The sequence below is a fragment of the Gopherus evgoodei genome, unplaced genomic scaffold, assembly GCF_007399415.2.
Source record: "Gopherus evgoodei ecotype Sinaloan lineage unplaced genomic scaffold, rGopEvg1_v1.p scaffold_282_arrow_ctg1, whole genome shotgun sequence".
NCBI lineage: Eukaryota > Metazoa > Chordata > Testudines > Testudinidae > Gopherus > Gopherus evgoodei.
In genome coordinates this window covers 1-17,035 of record NW_022059945.1, presented here as the reverse complement: position 1 = coordinate 17,035, position 17,035 = coordinate 1, and the positions used below count along the sequence as shown (strand labels likewise).

At 61.1% G+C, this 17,035-nt stretch overlaps 1 pseudogene; it reads right to left on the bottom strand.

Annotated features, from left to right (window-relative positions):
* LOC115640304 lies at positions 1-14,944 on the bottom strand (annotated as a pseudogene).
* Positions 14,945-17,035: the final 2,091 nt, after the last annotated feature.

Below are 17,035 nucleotides of genomic sequence, written 5' to 3'. Positions count from 1 at the left end.
TCTCTGCTGGAGCATTTTAATTCTGTGTCCCCAATCTGTCGCCCACCCACCTGGCAGCTGCACAGCAATTATCCAAATGGCCTGGCCTGCCCCCTGCCCCAATAGCCAAGCAGCCTGGGGGTCCCAGCCCCTCTCCCATCCTTCCTCCAAGAACCAACACTATAGCCAGGAGTAGGGGAGGAAGGTGCCTTGTTGAGAAAAGCAGGTGGAGCTGGGGTCAGCGAGCTGTGGGGGGCAGAGTCTCTGGAGGGAGGGGGCTGCTTCTAGGACTCCTCAGGGGCAAGCTGGTTGAGGGTTTGGACGTCATCCAGGAAACTCTTGGGGGTCAGGATGTGACTGGAACCTGGGGGGGAGAGAGGTGGTTGGCAGCGGTGGGCACAGTGGGGAAGGCATGAGGCTGGCATCACCATCTCCCCCATCCTTGCAGTTGGACTCTGCTCTAGTGCAGGGGGGGAGGAGACAGCCCCTCCTACCCCCCGCGGCCTGGCACCGCACCCCTCGTACCGCTGTACCCTGCATGGCCAGGCAAGAATCCAGGCGCTGACAGCGTCCCTCACCCTTGGGTCTCAGAGGGATGTGTGCAGGGGGTGAGCCATATCCTTATGGGTGTTACTGGGGGTGCCTGACAGGGTCCCCACACATGGTCCCTGGGCAAGGAGAGCCCTGGGGAGCCAGAGGCCAGGAGATCAGGTGGCTAGATACAGGCCATGTAGGGCTGCGGGCAGATGGGGTAAGCATATCTGTTCCCAGGCCCCCCAGTTGTGAGAGGACAGAGGATGGCATGGGTGCCCTGTGAGTGCTGGGCAGGCAGTTCTAGGGTCTTCCCCTCCCAGAGGGTCCCAACTGTCCCTGACCTGGGCATTCCAGCCACCCTCCCCTCAGGACTCGCCCCACTCACCGATCAGCACCTCCCACTTGCCCTCGCTGGCCTGGGTCACTTCATAGGCGCAGCGCATCTCAGACATGGACACCCCACCCAGCATGTAGATGAGGAGGCGCGGGACCGTCGGGTACTCAGCCGCTGGCTTGTTCTTGTGCCAGTGCTCAAAGCGGGCGCTGGGGGGAGAGAGGGGCAGTGTGGATACCAGGGGCTCGCTGAGGGAATGCCAGGCGGAGGGGTAGGCACTGGGGGGAGAGAGGGGGACAGGCCCTGCCCGAGGCAATGGGACAGGAGTCCCAAAGCAGGCAAGAGGGAGTAGGGGAAGGTGGCATCTGCCCTGGGCTGGGGGTGCTGTCTACAGCCCAGCCAGTCCTTTCCCTCCACCCTGGGCCCTGGTGTGCTGAGGGACTGCTGGGGGGGACAGGAGACATGCTAAGAGGGGTTCAGGGCTCCAGGCTTTTGGGCACCCCCTCCCCTGTAGAGGGTAGGGTCCTGGCCACGCACTCCCAGACACACAGGCTCCTACACCCTGGGTGGGAGGGGGAAGGGGGGGATGTCAGGGCTCTGCCCCCCTCAGCCCAGCCAGGCTCAGCCTTACCTGACAGCAGCCTGGGAGCTGGTGGAAGGGACCGGGTCTGAGACGAAGGGCCACAGCTCCCTGTCCAGTCTGTCCTCAATGATGTCCTGGGGGGGAGGGCAGGGGGGAGGACAGGTCAGCAGGGGCCAAGCAGCAGGAACCTTGGACCTGGTGGCCAAGCCAGGCCCCATTGGGGGGCAGGGGCTGAATGATTGACAGTCTCTGGGGGAAGCAGCCTGGGGCCCCCTTTCTGGGGTGGCGCATGGGGAGCCAGCAAAGAGCACACTGACTCCTCCAGTGATGCTTCCCCATCTCCCCCCATCCTCCTCAGCTGCTCAGTGCCCTGCTGTGAACTTTCCACCGTTATGGGGAGGGCAGAGACCTCCTACAGCTGGATGCAGGGCCCCTAACTTGGGAGGGGAGGCTTCCCTCAGTGCCCTTTCCCTGCTGTGGGCAGATCCAGGCCCTGCTTCTTGCCCCATGAGGTGTGTCCCAGCCAGGCAAGGGACCCAGGCTATGATACAGCCGAATGCCACATAATAGGGGCTTTTACATTAATCCGCTGCGTTGACTCGTACAGGGAAGCTTAAGGCCTGACGAGCTGCGGCTGGTGCAGGCGGGGGGCAGTGCCCCTGATTGGATTAGGCAGGGGATTGAGGCTACCACAACTGCCTGCCCCAAAATCCCACAGGACGAACCATCACAGCGCTGGAGCAGGGGCCTTGGAGCCTCCTGCCTGTGATCTACCAGGGACAGGAGCTCGGGCCAGGGGGTTAATCCTTGGCCTGGAGGATCCCCAAGCCAGTAGGCTGAAGGCAACTAAATGTGCTCCCCTCACCCCCTCGAGGAGTGCCCCATGGGGCAGGGCGATGAGGAGCTCAGGTCCCAGCAAGCATTGGGGGAAGGAGCGACCATGTCAGCTCTCACAAGCTAAGCAGGTTTGGGCCCAGGCAGTGCTTGGATAGGAGACCTCTAAGGAAAAGCCACTGGGTGCTGGGGGGTGCTAGTGAGCCAGCAGAGGGTGCTCTGTGACCCCAGTGCGGCACTAGGGGGCTCTGTTCTGCAGGGAGCGGGCAGAGGGCTCAGCAGGGGGCGCTCTCCCCTGGCAGTCAGTGTTGGCCCCAGTGCAGCGCTAGGGGGTGCTGTACTGCAGGGAGGGGGGGCTCTGCAGGGGGCGCTCTCCCCAGTCAGTCAGTGACCAGTACTGTGCTGCAGTCTATGATTTAAGACCCCTAAGGATGGCAGCAGGAGAGGGCTCTCTGATGACCCCTCACATGGCTAGAGCCTTGGGCACATACAAAAACATGGATGTGCATCAGCCTGTGAGCCACTAGCCCAGTGGTCTGCAAATATTTTTGATCGCACACCCCTGCATCAGTAAAAAAATTTTGAGCACGCACCCCCTGCCGCGCCGGCTCCACCATTTTTGCCAAAGCAAAAAAAAAAAAAAAAAGCCGTGCAGACTCCCACCCGAAGCGCTCCTCCTGCCGCGCACCCCCAAGGATCTTCTTGCGCTCCCCTCTTTGGAGATCACTGCACTAGCCGTCTTTGACCTGTATCCACATCCTCACCAGCAGCAGGAAGCACTCACAAGGGCTAGTGGGGGGAGGGTCTTGCAGGGAAGAGGCAGCGCGAGGGTGGGGACTGGGGTTAAGGGGCAGCGTGGAGGGGGCAGGGTCTTGAGGAGAAGGGGTAGCATGGGGGCGGGGTTCAAGAAAGGGCAAGGTGGGAGCGGGCTCTTGAGAACGGGCAGCGCGGAGGCGGGGTCTCCAGAACGGGCAGCGTGGAGAGGGTGGGGGCAGTGTGGAGGGGGTGGGGGCTGGGGGGAAGGGGTGTCTCATCAATTGACGTTCCTGGGAGGTCATGAGCGATGGTACACGACAGCAGCAGAGCATATTGCATCACAGTGGGGTGGAGGGGTGAGGTGCTCGTATGGTGACCAGACAGCAAGTATGAAAAATCAGGACAGAATGTGGGGAGTAATAGGTTCCTATATAAGAAAAAGTCCTGAATATTGTGACTGTCCCTATAAAATCGGGACATCTGGTCACCCTTGGCGCCGGGGCCCCGCCCGCTCCAATCCCAAATCCTGCTGCCCAGGAGCTGGTGGGGACGCTGGTGCAGCTCGACCTGCAGGACAGGAAGCAGCGCAGTGGGGCAAATGGGTGCTGGACAGCCACTGGCTGCTGGCTGGCGGCCCCGAGCGCGCTGCGCCCCCCGGGCTGCATGAACCGGACACCGCGGGCCAGGCACTGCTGGGGAGTAGAGACTGACCTGGCTGTATCTGCAGCCGATCCACTATCTGCAGAAATGGTGCGCGGATTTGCAGGGCTCTACACGTGGCTGACCCCAAACCAACCCCTCCCCCTTGGGCCCAGCCTGCCAGGTGTGACCCCCACCCCAAGGCCAGGAAGCAGATGGCCTGGTACCTCCATGACGTCCTTGAGCCTGGGGGTCCAGCGGGAGAGCTGGTAGGTGGACTCCAGCCGCACCTTCCTCTCCGGTTGCAGCTGCTTGCTCTGGGGGAGGAAGGGAGAGGGGGTGAGAGGCAGCAGGGAAGGGTTGTGGGATGGGAGCGGGGGCAGACAGGCAGAGCACGGCCTACTTGAGTCGCTCCAGCCGGGCTGGCAGGGGAGAGGCAGAGAAAAGAACAGAATGGATCACTGAGCGAGAGAGAGAGGAGGGGAGAGAGACTGACGGGAGGACAGAGCCGCTTCCCCCAATTCACCGTATGGCCACCTCATGCATTGGTCACCAGCTCCAGCTCCCTGGCGATCTGAAGTCCTGACCCCCAGGGTCCTCTGCAGGGGCAGAAGAGGTCACCCCAGATGGGGAGTAACTCGGGTCACCCTCATATGAGGAGGGCATCACCCCCACTGTACAGGGACAGAGGCCACCTCTGTGCTGGGAGTAGGTCACTGCTATAGAGGGGCACCCCCAGGTTGGCCTGGGCTCCCTTGTGCAGCACAGATCTGCCCCCTGGCATGGGTACAGCTACCGGCCCCTGGCCCCAGTCCCTTACCCCATACATGAGGGAAGTGCCCAGGAGCTCCATGTTGTGGATAATGTTGCTCTGCTGCTGGATGCTGGCATCCTGGATCAGCTTGCGGAAGGTCTCCTTGCTTACATCTGCATGGGGAGAGACAGGTCAGCGCTAGCACCCCTGGGACGCACCCACAGCCCAGGCTCATTCAGTCCATGGCCGCAGGAGTCCTAATTCCACGATCAAATCAAGATCCTGCTCTTCCCACCCCTCTCAGAGCTGGGGGTAGAACCCAGGAGTCCTGGCTCCCAGCCCCCCTCTAGCCCACTGGACCCCACTCCCCTCTCAGAGCTGGGGGTAGAACCCAGGAGTCCTGGCTCCCAGCCCCCCTCTAGCCCACTGGACCCCACTCCCCGCTCAGAGCTGGGGGTAGAACCCAGGAGTCCTGGCTCCCAGCCCCCCTCTAGCCCACTGGACCCCACTCCCCTCTCAGAGCTGGGGGTAGAACCCAGGAGTCCTGGCTCCCAGCCCCCCTCTAGCCCACTGGACCCCACTCCCCGCTCAGAGCTGGGGGTAGAACCCAGGAGTCCTGGCTCCCAGCCCCCCTCTAGCCACTAGACCCCACTCCCCTCTCAGAGCTGGGGGTAGAACCCAGGAGTCCTGGCTCCCAGCACCACCCACACTAACCCACTGGACCCCATGCAGTTAATGATTGAATTCAGGTTCTTGCTGCTCCTGCCTCCACAGGTTCTCTCGGGCGCTGGGGCAGGGGTCTCTCTAGCTCCCCCCGGCAGTGCAGTGGGAGCCCCCCCCTGATCTGGGCTCCCCCTCCTGCGGCCAGCCAGGTGCAGTGTCAGAGCTGAGGCCTGGCTCTTTAAGGCTGTGAGAACTTGAGCTGGAGAGAAGGCAACTTCCCCCAAACCATTTACTGCTGCTTAGTGCAGAGGGGGAGGTCTGGCAACTCCACACGCCCCCATGGCCAGGAAACTGGGCAGCCAGAGGAGCCACATGAGGGCACCTGGCCTGGGCAATGGGCGCAGAGGCAGTGCCTGAGCAGGGTTACAGGAAGGGCCCTGGAGCAGGGCCCTGCCCCACCGAGCCAGCATGGGGCAGGAACCGATGGGAGAAGAGGGACTGTGCCAATGTCAGGGTCAGGGAGGTGCCCCAGGCCCTGGTGAGCTGGGGGAAGGGGCTGGATGCAGCAAGAAGCAGGGAGCTGGTCCAGGGAGGACACAAGGGGTGGGCAGGGAACTGGTCGCAGGGGGCTCAGAGGCAGAACATGGCGTCTGAACAGCCTGCAGGAAGGGAGGGATGTTCCCCCTCCCTGCAGAGAACAGGCCGGGGGGCTGCTCCGGGTGTGTGTCTCCATTTCCCCTCCCTGCAGAGAACGGGCCGGGGGGCTGCTCCGGGTGTGTGTCTCCATTTCCCCTCCCTGCAGAGAACGGGCCGGGGGGCTGCTCTGGCTGTGTGTCTCCATTTCCCCTCCCTGCAGAGAACGGGCTGGGGGGCTGCTCAGGGTGTGTGTCTCCATTTCCCCTCCCTGCAGAGAATGGGTTGGGGGGAGTGTGGAGGGCAGACACTGCTGGGAAGGCAGCAGCAGGGAGCAAGGGCCGCACTGTCCGGCTCGCAGGCACTGAGAGGTGGGCAGAGGGGAGACAGGGCCGAAGAGCCAGGCTGGACACAAGCCCTGGGAAGCAGCTGGCCAGGAGGCGCCCTGCATGGCTGGGGGGCCTGCCAGTCTAAGCAGTGCTATTCCCCCACAGCCCCACAGGCCTGGGCACCGCCTCCAGGGGCGCCCCCTGCAGCAGCAGGCCCCCCAGTGTTGCCCCCGCCAGCCTGTGGCGTTACCGTTCTTCAAGATGTAGAGCAGGATGATGCGGATCTTGTCATAGGCCTGCACGCTGGGGTCCAGCAGGATGGGTATGATGATCTTCATGGGGTCCTTGATCTTCTCCCCGTCCACGTCCGTCCCCATGGCCAGGTCCTGGGGGACGAAAGGGGCAAACACACAAGGCCCAGGTCAGGCCACTCCGCTTCCTCCTGCCCCCGCAGCAGGATGGGAGACGTGACAGCCCCATGACCCACAGCTCGCCTACCCCCTGTGCCCCTTCCCTGGGGTCAGCTCCACCTGGGGTGAGCAATGGGCCTCCAGGGAGTAACCCGAGTCCCATGTCCCCCTTCTACACCCCTGGTGCTGCATGTGGGGGCTGGCCCTGGCTCCAGTGAGCCTGTGGGTCTGAGACCCCTCTCTCCGGGCTGAGTCCATGAGCCAGACTCTGCCCCCCAGCCAGGCTCTGCCCACAGACCCACCTGCTCCACGCTGCACAGCTTCTCCACCGATCCTTTGAAGTGCCGCATGCAGTGCTCAGCCAGGTTCAGGTGTGTGGAGTACTGCAGAGAGAGACCAGGGCATGGGGGAGTTTACCGCATCACTGGCTGGTCCAGAGCACCTGCACCCCCCAACCCCCAAGGAAGGCCCCTCGGCCAGAGGGGCAGCCACAACTGACTGTATAAGACTAGTACATAAGGACTGTTTTGTCCAGCACTAATGTGCAGCCACCTCTGGGGTGGAGCGGGGCAGCTGGAGGGGAGGATCAGGAGGAGGGAGCTGCATCCTCCCGAGAGCTGCAGCAGCAAGGCGCGGGCGTTACCCAAGGGCTGCCATTGCTGGGGCTAACATGGCAGCTCTGGGCACTGACGGGCAGGCTGCTGCCCATGGTGCCACACAGCACCTAGGGGGGAAGTGGCTCTGCCCGACGGAACAGGTCAGCAGCTCTCAGCAGGCAGTAAAGCGGAGTGCCCCAGAGTGCCCTGCCCCCCAGAGAGTCCCTACTGTCCCTCACCAGCCCCACAGACACCCTGCCCCCCCATCACCCCACTGAATGCCCTGCCTCCCGCCCACTAACAGCCCCAGCCCCGTTACCTTGTTCAGCTCTTTCAGGTACTGGGGCAAGTTCTTCACCACCTGGGACAGGTCCTCGATGGTGGCCTGGAGGGAGGAGGTGGTGAGATCCCGGCCCCTCCCAACGCATGGAACCCCCTGCAGGGCAGAAGCCTTCCCTGCGCCAGGGTGGGTCACTCAGGCCACACATGGCTGTGGCTTGGGTTAGACCTGCTCTTCCCAGGCCAGCTGGAACGAGACAGGAGCCCCACAACCTTAGCGCCTCCTGAGGTGTAAAGCGGCAGCAGGCTGGGGAGATGCCAGCGTTGGCTCCCAGCAGCTCTCCCTGCGCGACCCCGATCCTGCTGTCTGACCCCGCCCCATGGGCCTCTGCCCTCCCGTATAGTCGGGAGTTTCACAGCTCTGGCTGGGGGGCAGGGGGCTCCACATACACTTCTTAGCCCTTTACAGGCAAACTCTGGGAGCAATGGGATACCCCCCCACCGCTCCACCAAAGCCTCCTGGGGCAGCAGAGCAGCCTCCCCTCCCCATCAGTGGCAGTGGGATGGATCCCCCCATCCCAGACTCCTCAATCGCTCCCCCCGCAGCCCCTGCCGCACCTTGTCCGTGGTCAGCTTCTTGCTCTCAGAGAAGGCGTGCAGCAGCTCCGTCACCTTCCTGCAGCAGAGAGAGGGGTCACACTGGAGCCAGGCACTGCCTTCAAGATAGGGGCACCCTGTCCTATGCCCTCACCCCATGGGCACCAGGGTTTTTTGCCTCGAGAGCCTCAGATGGGGCCGGGGGAGTGTGGGAAGCTCTTCCCAAGTTACCCCAAGGCAGAGAGTTCAGTGCACCTCTGGGGGCTCCTGGCGCCTTGCTGGGTGGATCTGGGAGCAGAAGCAGACCCAGCAGGAGGTCGGTGAAGGACTCCCTCAAGGGGGCTGTGAGGTGCATGGGGACATCCTGGGATCGGGGAAAGACAGTGTCCAGCGGGATCCCCGAGAGGAGATGCAGACAGTGGCTCTGGAAGGGAGCGCTCGGGGTCCTTTGGGAGAGGGGCTGGGTCCAGGAGGTCTCAGCACTCAAAAAGGAGCAGGTCTGAGGGACGGGCCCCAGCGCTGGGTGGGAGGGGGAGGGGGAGTCCTGGCAATGAGCAGGAGAAGGGTGTATTGCGGGGGGGAGTGTCCCTGCACTTGGTGGGAGAGGAGTGTATCCAATGGGGGGTGGGGTTCCAACACTGGGTGGGAAGGGGAGGGGAGGGGTGTGTCCAAGGGGGCCCCAGGGTGGGGAGGGGTGTGTCTGAAGGGGCAGATGGGGGAAGTCCCGGCACTGGAAAATCGGGGGAGGGGTGTGTCAAGGGGGTGGGCTGTCCTGGCACTGGGTGGGAGAGGTGTGTCCGAGGGGAGAGGTCCTGGCAGTGGGTGGGGAGGTGAGAGGTGTGCTGAAGCAGGGAGGTGAGTAGCAGGTCCCAGCACTAGGCATTGGGTGGGGCACGGAGTGGTGTGTCCGGGGGGGTCCCGGCCCTGGGTGGGGCACAAAGGGGCATGTCCGGGGGATGGAGGGAGGCACAGAGGGGCGTGTCAGGGGCGAGGCTGAGCGCGCTCACATGGAGACGTCAGCGATGTGCATGTGGCGTAGCTGCACCCAGAGTTCGTCGTCTTCATCCAGCAGCGCCTCCTTCTCCTGCGAGTCGCTGGTCCCCGTTGTCTCATACCTGCAGGGGAGGGGAGACGGGGTCAGGCTGCAGCACCCCTCCCCCAAGCGTGGGGGCTGCGGAGCGGTGCAGGTGCCTGGGTCACATCCCCCCCAGCCTCCCTGAGGAGAAGTGCGGGGTGCCCCCTGCTGGCAGCCACCCCCTACTTGTAGGTGTCGTTCTCGATGGTGAGCAGGTCGTAGGCCATGGCCTAGTAAGTGAGCTCGTGCAGCAGTGGGGACACCAGGTCGAAGCTCCGGTCCACGATCAGGAGCTGACAGCGGGCTTTGTCGGGGCCCTGGAGCAAAGGAGAGAGAGACCCGTCACCCCCTGCTCCGGCGGAGGGGTCCGGCCTGGCTCACACGGCACAATCCAATGGGCCCTGGTGGCCTGAAACTTTACCACTCGCACTCTCTGTGGCCCAGCCCCCAACCCCAGGGAGAAGCCAAGAAACACCTCCCAAGCTAGCTGGGATGTGCCTTGGGGTCCCGCCCTGACTGGCAGGGAGAGTTCCCCACCTAGGTGTGCTGAAAAGCCCCCTGCAGGGACAGGCCACCTGCCTCTCATGCAAATAGCAATGCCCCCTCCCCCAAGCACGCTCTCTGCTCGTGCCTCTCCACCAACGGGAGCATGCCCCTTACAAGGCAGCCCCCCACCCCGACTACACCCTGCCCCATATGCTGCGTGGGGGCAGGGGGAACTACACCAGAAGGCCCTGGCTAGTCTATTGTTAATCAACGCCAGGCCCAGAGACTCTTTGATACAAGGTCCCAGACGGGGACAATGGGACGTTATCCCGATGCCCCACCTTGCATCTAAGCTGGGACCCCACGTGAGGCTCTAGCTCCCCACTCCCGGCCTGGCTGGCCTCCCAGCATCCAGTTGGACAGAGATCACTCAGATGGTCAGCATCACAGACCCACATCATGGGCGGGCTGGTCCAGCCCCTGCTCCCTGCCTGATCAGCATGCACAGCAGGTGGCGCTAGGAGACCAGCCCTGCACTGTCACCCCATTGCAGAGGGGGATGAAGGCCCAGAAAGGCTGGGTGACACACCCAAGGTCACACAGGGAGTCTGTCGCAGAGCAGGGACATGAACCCAGAGCTGGCGCCATCATTGCTCTCCAGACCTACCCAGCCTGGGTGGGTTGCTATGCCCAGCGTGCCCCCCCACCCGCCTCACCTCCCAGACTCAGCTCACACCTTTGCCAGTTCAACTCTGCTGGAGGGATCCCTGATTACAGATGGGGGCTGGCATAACTACTGGGTCACCCCACCTTGCCCAGAGCAGAGGGGTGGTTAGTGCACTGCCTGTGCCAGCTACCCCTCAGGGCTGGCAGGTGAGAAATATCAAGGCAAGAGGGACTAGTGCAGGGAAGGCCCCAGGGCGCCATGACCGCGGGCTGGGTGGCTTTGCAGACCTGACTGCTAGAGGCCATGCTACAAGAGACCCTGGGGTTCTGCGCCAGCTGGCAAGGCGGGGGCACACTGGACTGGCCAGCCGGGATTGTGCTGCATGGAGGAGGAGCTTGAGTCAGCGCTCCTGGCTCTGTGATATTCTATTGAAGGGGGCTGGGCAGTCAGGACTCCTGGCTCCTATTTCTGCCTCTGCCACCTACTCCTGGCACGCTGCTCCATGCCTCAGTTTCCCCCAGGCAACATGAGGATAGTGCTTAAACCTGTGACAGGGAGGCTTGGCAAGAGCCTCAGGAATATCCCTGGGGGGACTCACAGGAGTAAGAGCAGCAGGGTTGCAGAGAGCAGGACTTTGACCACCTCAGCACTGCTCTCAGCTCCTGAGAATAGCACAGATCAGACAAGGGCTGCAGGCTGGAGCCAGCTCTGCTGCAGCAAGTAGCTCCGGTGGTTAACAAGCAGGCTGTCAATCCCTTCCCTGTGTAGATGGTTTGGGCAGCCAGGTGTGCACGAAGCTGTTGCTTGCTTCTCAGCCCTCCCGGGCTTCCCACGTGAACAACTGATTTGTGGGCTGAGTGATGGGGGAGAAGAGGGGCGGAGCACAGGTGAGCTGGGGCTGGGGTGGGGAGCTGGAGCACCCACGAGGTCGGTGCCATTTTTGGGTAATGTGCTGAGGGAGAGTGGCTGCTCCCCCCACGCTACGCTCTTGGACGCCGCCTTTCTCACGCCCCCGAGGGACGCAGTTACACCGACCCAATTGCCTCGTGTAGACCAGGCCTCGGTCTGACCTTGGTCGGTTCTCAGGCGAGAGCTCCCAGCTTCCCTCACTTATCCCCCAGCTCAAACCTTCCCAACTCTGTGTTCTCGAGCTGGGGGCCCTGCTCCGATTCCCTGCTGGGAGTGTCCAGCCAGGAGCAGCTGGAGCCAGCACGGTCTTTCTGGCTCCCAGGCTGATCTGGGTTGGATTCTCTTCATTTCACCAAGACAGGGAGGTGACACCCCTACACACATCATGATTCTTACCTTCCCTGAGAGTCCTTCCCTCCCATGCCCCGCCAGAAAAGCCATGCAACATATAGAGGAAACTGAGGCATGCATCGGCTTCATAAAAGATATTACAAACATTCCCAGTTGGTCACAGGTTCACAGTCTCCCAGCAGCTTGGCAAAGGCTGGAAGCAAGAGCAGAAGCAACGGGAAGGAGAGATCTGGGCAGGCCTTGGATTTTACATCACTTTGCTTCTCCTAGGGGGACAGGAGCCTCTGGGTTTCCTGTGCAAGAATCCAGGGCAGGGTGGGTTTGCAGCTCCCCTCTGCTGGGGGTGGGATGGGAATGCCAGAAGCTGGGGGGAGCCCACAAGCCAGGGCTGTCTTGTGGCTAAGGCTTAGGAGAGCTGGGTTCTAGTCCTGCTCTGGCAGACTCCCTGCATGCCTCAGTTTCCCATCTGTAACACAGGCCATCCTGCCTCCCCTGGGAGGCTGAATTCATTAGTGAGGTTCTGATACCATGGGGATGGGTGTAGGAGCATACACACAGACAGGAGTGTCCAAGTGTGGAAGAGGCTCCGTGTGCAAAGCTTAATTCTGTGATCAAACTGCCTTGTTTATAAACAGAGACGTGGTGGGCACACACTTCCCCAGGCGGTGCCTCAGTTTCCCCATTTGTAGAGCACTTTGAGATCTGCCCACAGCCAGTGTTAGAGAAGGGCTAGGGCCATTAGTCCCCACACAGGGAATGCTATTGTTCTGCCAACCCCTCAGGATCTCCAAGGGAGTCTAGACCCCGCCAGGATCTCCAGGCAGGTTCAAAATTACTTCTCATGTGCTCCCCCCTCAGCTCTGTCCCATGGCCGGCACAGCTCACTCACCTCTCCCATGCTGGGCTCGTGTGCCTTGAGTTTGGCCAGCACAGCGTGAGCCACGTGGAAGTTATCTTCACCGTCCCTGCAACAAAGACAAACCCTGTGGATCAGAAACCTCTCCTCCCGCAGAGGCACACGCACTTCCTGTAGGAGATGACCAGGTACCCTTCTCCCTCTGGGCACACTCACTTCCTATAGGGAATAGCTGGGTACCCCTTCCCCCGGGCACACTCACTTCCTGCATGTGCAGGTATCTGGCCTCTAGGAAAGTCTCCCATCCCCAGTGCAGACAGTCCCAGCAAAACTCCCCTGCAACCTTCTCAGGTCAATACTCCTCTCTCCCTGCTGGGTCACAGGCACCAACGCAGTATTCAAAGAAAATATTAAGAACATTCCCACTTCGCCACACCCCTTCCCCTGGCACACTCACTTCCGGTAGCAGATGGCTGGATACTCCTCCAGGGTTTCACACAACGTGGCAATCTGCTCTGCCATCATCTCCAGCTCCTTGTTCTTTTCCCAGAAGCGGTAGGGGCTGAACCAGTTGTAGAAGGTCTGTGTCCTGTCTAGGGAGTACACCTGGGGGGCGAGGGGAGCAGAGATCAGTCCCTGGTGCCAACTGCTGACAACCAGGCCAGCTGTGCTCCATACCGCGCCGCTAAGATGCGCTGTTGGACCAGACCAGCCTGGCGGAACCATAGCGAGCCCCTAGTGAGGGAGATCCCTTTGCCAGAGCCACTCCTGTTGTGGTAGAGGGACAGCAGCCCAGAGATTCATGCACCAGCCTGGCATGAAGACTCCCCGATTTGAGGTCGTTACTGGGCTGCAGACTCCCAGGTGCCCTCAGGGGTGTGTCTCTGCCCTGGAGAAGTCAATGTTGGGGGAGGTGGCTTGGCCACGCTTCTAGTCTGGTGAAAGCCCCAGTGTAGCCACGGGCAAACCCAGCATCAACGCGCGCCTGCTGCTGTCGCTTATTTCACTGGCCGAACAGAACGAGCCATTGGGGCAAACATGCTTGGACACCAATAAAACAGTATCGACCCATGAAGGGTTTGCTGTTGGAACAGGACAGGTGAACCAGCAAATCTTCCTGACGGACACTCAGCTTATGGATCCTTCCCTCCCATGCCCCGCCAGAAAAGCCATGCAACATATAGAGGAAACTGAGGCATGCATCGGCTTCATAAAAGATATTACAAACATTCCCAGTTGGTCACAGGTTCACAGTCTCCCAGCAGCTTGGCAAAGGCTGGAAGCAAGAGCAGAAGCAACAGGAAGGAGAGATCTGGGCAGGCCTTGGATTTTACATCACTTTGCTTCTCCTAGGGGGACAGGAGCCTCTGGGTTTCCTGTGCAAGAATCCAGGGCAGGGTGGGTTTGCAGCTCCCCTCTGCTGGGGGTGGGATGGGAATGCCAGAAGCTGGGGGGAGCCCACAAGCCAGGGCTGTCTTGTGGCTAAGGCTTAGGAGAGCTGGGTTCTAGTCCTGCTCTGGCAGACTCCCTGCATGCCTCAGTTTCCCATCTGTAACACAGGCCATCCTGCCTCCCCTGGGAGGCTGAATTCATTAGTGAGGTTCTGATACCATGGGGATGGGTGTAGGAGCATACACACAGACAGGAGTGTCCAAGTGTGGAAGAGGCTCCGTGTGCAAAGCTTAATTCTGTGATCAAACTGCCTTGTTTATAAACAGAGACGTGGTGGGCACACACTTCCCCAGGCGGTGCCTCAGTTTCCCCATTTGTAGAGCACTTTGAGATCTGCCCACAGCCAGTGTTAGAGAAGGGCTAGGGCCATTAGTCCCCACACAGGGAATGCTATTGTTCTGCCAACCCCTCAGGATCTCCAAGGGAGTCTAGACCCCGCCAGGATCTCCAGGCAGGTTCAAAATTACTTCTCATGTGCTCCCCCCTCAGCTCTGTCCCATGGCCGGCACAGCTCACTCACCTCTCCCATGCTGGGCTCGTGTGCCTTGAGTTTGGCCAGCACAGCGTGAGCCACGTGGAAGTTATCTTCACCGTCCCTGCAACAAAGACAAACCCTGTGGATCAGAAACCTCTCCTCCCGCAGAGGCACACGCACTTCCTGTAGGAGATGACCAGGTACCCTTCTCCCTCTGGGCACACTCACTTCCTATAGGGAATAGCTGGGTACCCCTTCCCCCGGGCACACTCACTTCCTGCATGTGCAGGTATCTGGCCTCTAGGAAAGTCTCCCATCCCCAGTGCAGACAGTCCCAGCAAAACTCCCCTGCAACCTTCCCAGGTCAATACTCCTCTCTCCCTGCTGGGTCACAGGCACCAACGCAGTATTCAAAGAAAATATTAAGAACATTCCCACTTTGCCACACCCCTTCCCCTGGCACACTCACTTCCGGTAGCAGATGGCTGGATACTCCTCCAGGGTTTCACACAACGTGGCAATCTGCTCTGCCATCATCTCCAGCTCCTTGTTCTTTTCCCAGAAGCGGTAGGGGCTGAACCAGTTGTAGAAGGTCTGTGTCCTGTCTAGGGAGTACACCTGGGGGGCGAGGGGAGCAGAGATCAGTCCCTGGTGCCAACTGCTGACAACCAGGCCAGCTGTGCTCCATACCGCGCCGCTAAGATGCGCTGTTGGACCAGACCAGCCTGGCGGAACCATAGCGAGCCCCTAGTGAGGGAGATCCCTTTGCCAGAGCCACTCCTGTTGTGGTAGAGGGACAGCAGCCCAGAGATTCATGCACCAGCCTGGCATGAAGACTCCCCGATTTGAGGTCGTTACTGGGCTGCAGACTCCCAGGTGCCCTCAGGGGTGTGTCTCTGCCCTGGAGAAGTCAATGTTGGGGGAGGTGGCTTGGCCACGCTTCTAGTCTGGTGAAAGCCCCAGTGTAGCCACGGGCAAACCCAGCATCAACGCGCGCCTGCTGCTGTCGCTTATTTCACTGGCCGAACAGAACGAGCCATTGGGGCAAACATGCTTGGACACCAATAAAACAGTATCGACCCATGAAGGGTTTGCTGTTGGAACAGGACAGGTGAACCAGCAAATCTTCCTGACGGACACTCAGCTTATACACTCAGCGATCAGCAGCTGAGAGTGGGCTTTGTCGGGGCCCTGGAGCAAAGGAGAGAGAGACCCGTCACCCCCTGCTCCGGCGGAGGGGTCCAGCCTGGCTCACACGGCACAATCCAATGGGCCCTGGTGGCCTGAACCTTTACCACTCGCACTCTCTGTGGCCCAGCCCCCAACCCCAGGGAGAAGCCAAGAGACACCTCCCAAGCTAGCTGGGATGTGCCTTGGGGTCCCGCCCTGACTGGCAGGGAGAGCTCCCCACCCAGCTGTGCTGAAAAGCCCCCTGCAGGGACAGGCCACCTGCCTCTCATGCAAATAGCAATGCCCCCTCCCCCAAGCACGATCTACATCGTGCCTCTCCACCAACGGGAGCATGCCCCTTACAAGGCAGCCCCCCCCGACTACACCCTGCTCCATATGCTGCGTGGGGGCAGGGGGAACTACACCAGAAGGCCCTGGCTAGTCTATTGATAATCAACACCAGGCCCAGAGACTCTTTGATACAAGGTCCCAGACGGGGACAATGGGACGTTATCCCGATGCCCCACCTTGCATCTAAGCTGGGACCCCACGTGAGGCTCTAGCTCCCCACTCCCGGCCTGGCTGGCCTCCCAGCATCCAGTTGGACAGAGAGCACTCAGATGGTCAGCGTCTCAGACCCACATCATGGGCGGGCTGGTCCAGCCCCTGCTCCCTGCCTGATCAGCATGCACAGCAGGTGGCGCTAGGAGACCAGCCCTGCACTGTCACCCCATTGCAGAGGGGGATGAAGGCCCAGAGAGACTGGGTGACACACCCAAGGTCACACAGGGAGTCTGTCGCAGAGCAGGGACATGAACCCAGAGCTGGCGCCATCATTGCTCTCCAGACCTACCCAGCCTGGGTGGGTTGCTATGCCCAGCGTGCCCCCCCACCCGCCTCACCTCCCAGACTCAGCTCACACCTTTGCCAGTTCAACTCTGCTGGAGGGATCCCTGATTACAGATGGGGGCTGGCATAACTACTGGGTCACCCCACCTTGCCCAGAGCAGAGGGGTGGTTAGTGCACTGCCTGTGCCAGCTACCCCTCAGGGCTGGCAGGTGAGAAATATCAAGGCAAGAGGGACTAGTGCAGGCAAGGCCCCAGGGCGCCATGACCGCGGGCTGGGTGGCTTTGGAGACCTGACTGCTAGAGGCCATGCTACAAGAGACCCTGGGGTTCTGCGCCAGCTGGCAAGGCGGGGGCACACTGGACTGGCCAGCCGGGATTGTGCTGCATGGAGGAGGAGCTTGAGTCAGCGCTCCTGGCTCTGTGATATTCTATTGAAGGGGGCTGGGCAGTCAGGACTCCTGGCTCCTATTTCTGCCTCTGCCACCTACTCCTGGCACGCTGCTCCATGCCTCAGTTTCCCCCGGGCAACATGAGGATAGTGCTTAAACCTGTGACAGGGAGGCTTGGCAAGAGCCTCAGGAATATCCCTGGGGGGACTCACAGGAGTAAGAGCAGCAGGGTTGCACAGAGCAGGACTTTGACCACCTCAGCACTGCTCTCAGCTCCTGAGAATAGCACAGATCAGACAAGGGCTGCAGGCTGGAGCCAGCTCTGCTGCAGCAAGTAGCTCCGGTGGTTAACAAGCAGGCTGTCAATCCCTTCCCTGTGTAGATGGTTTGGGCAGCCAGGTGTGCACGAAGCTGTTGCTTGCTTCTCAGCCCTCC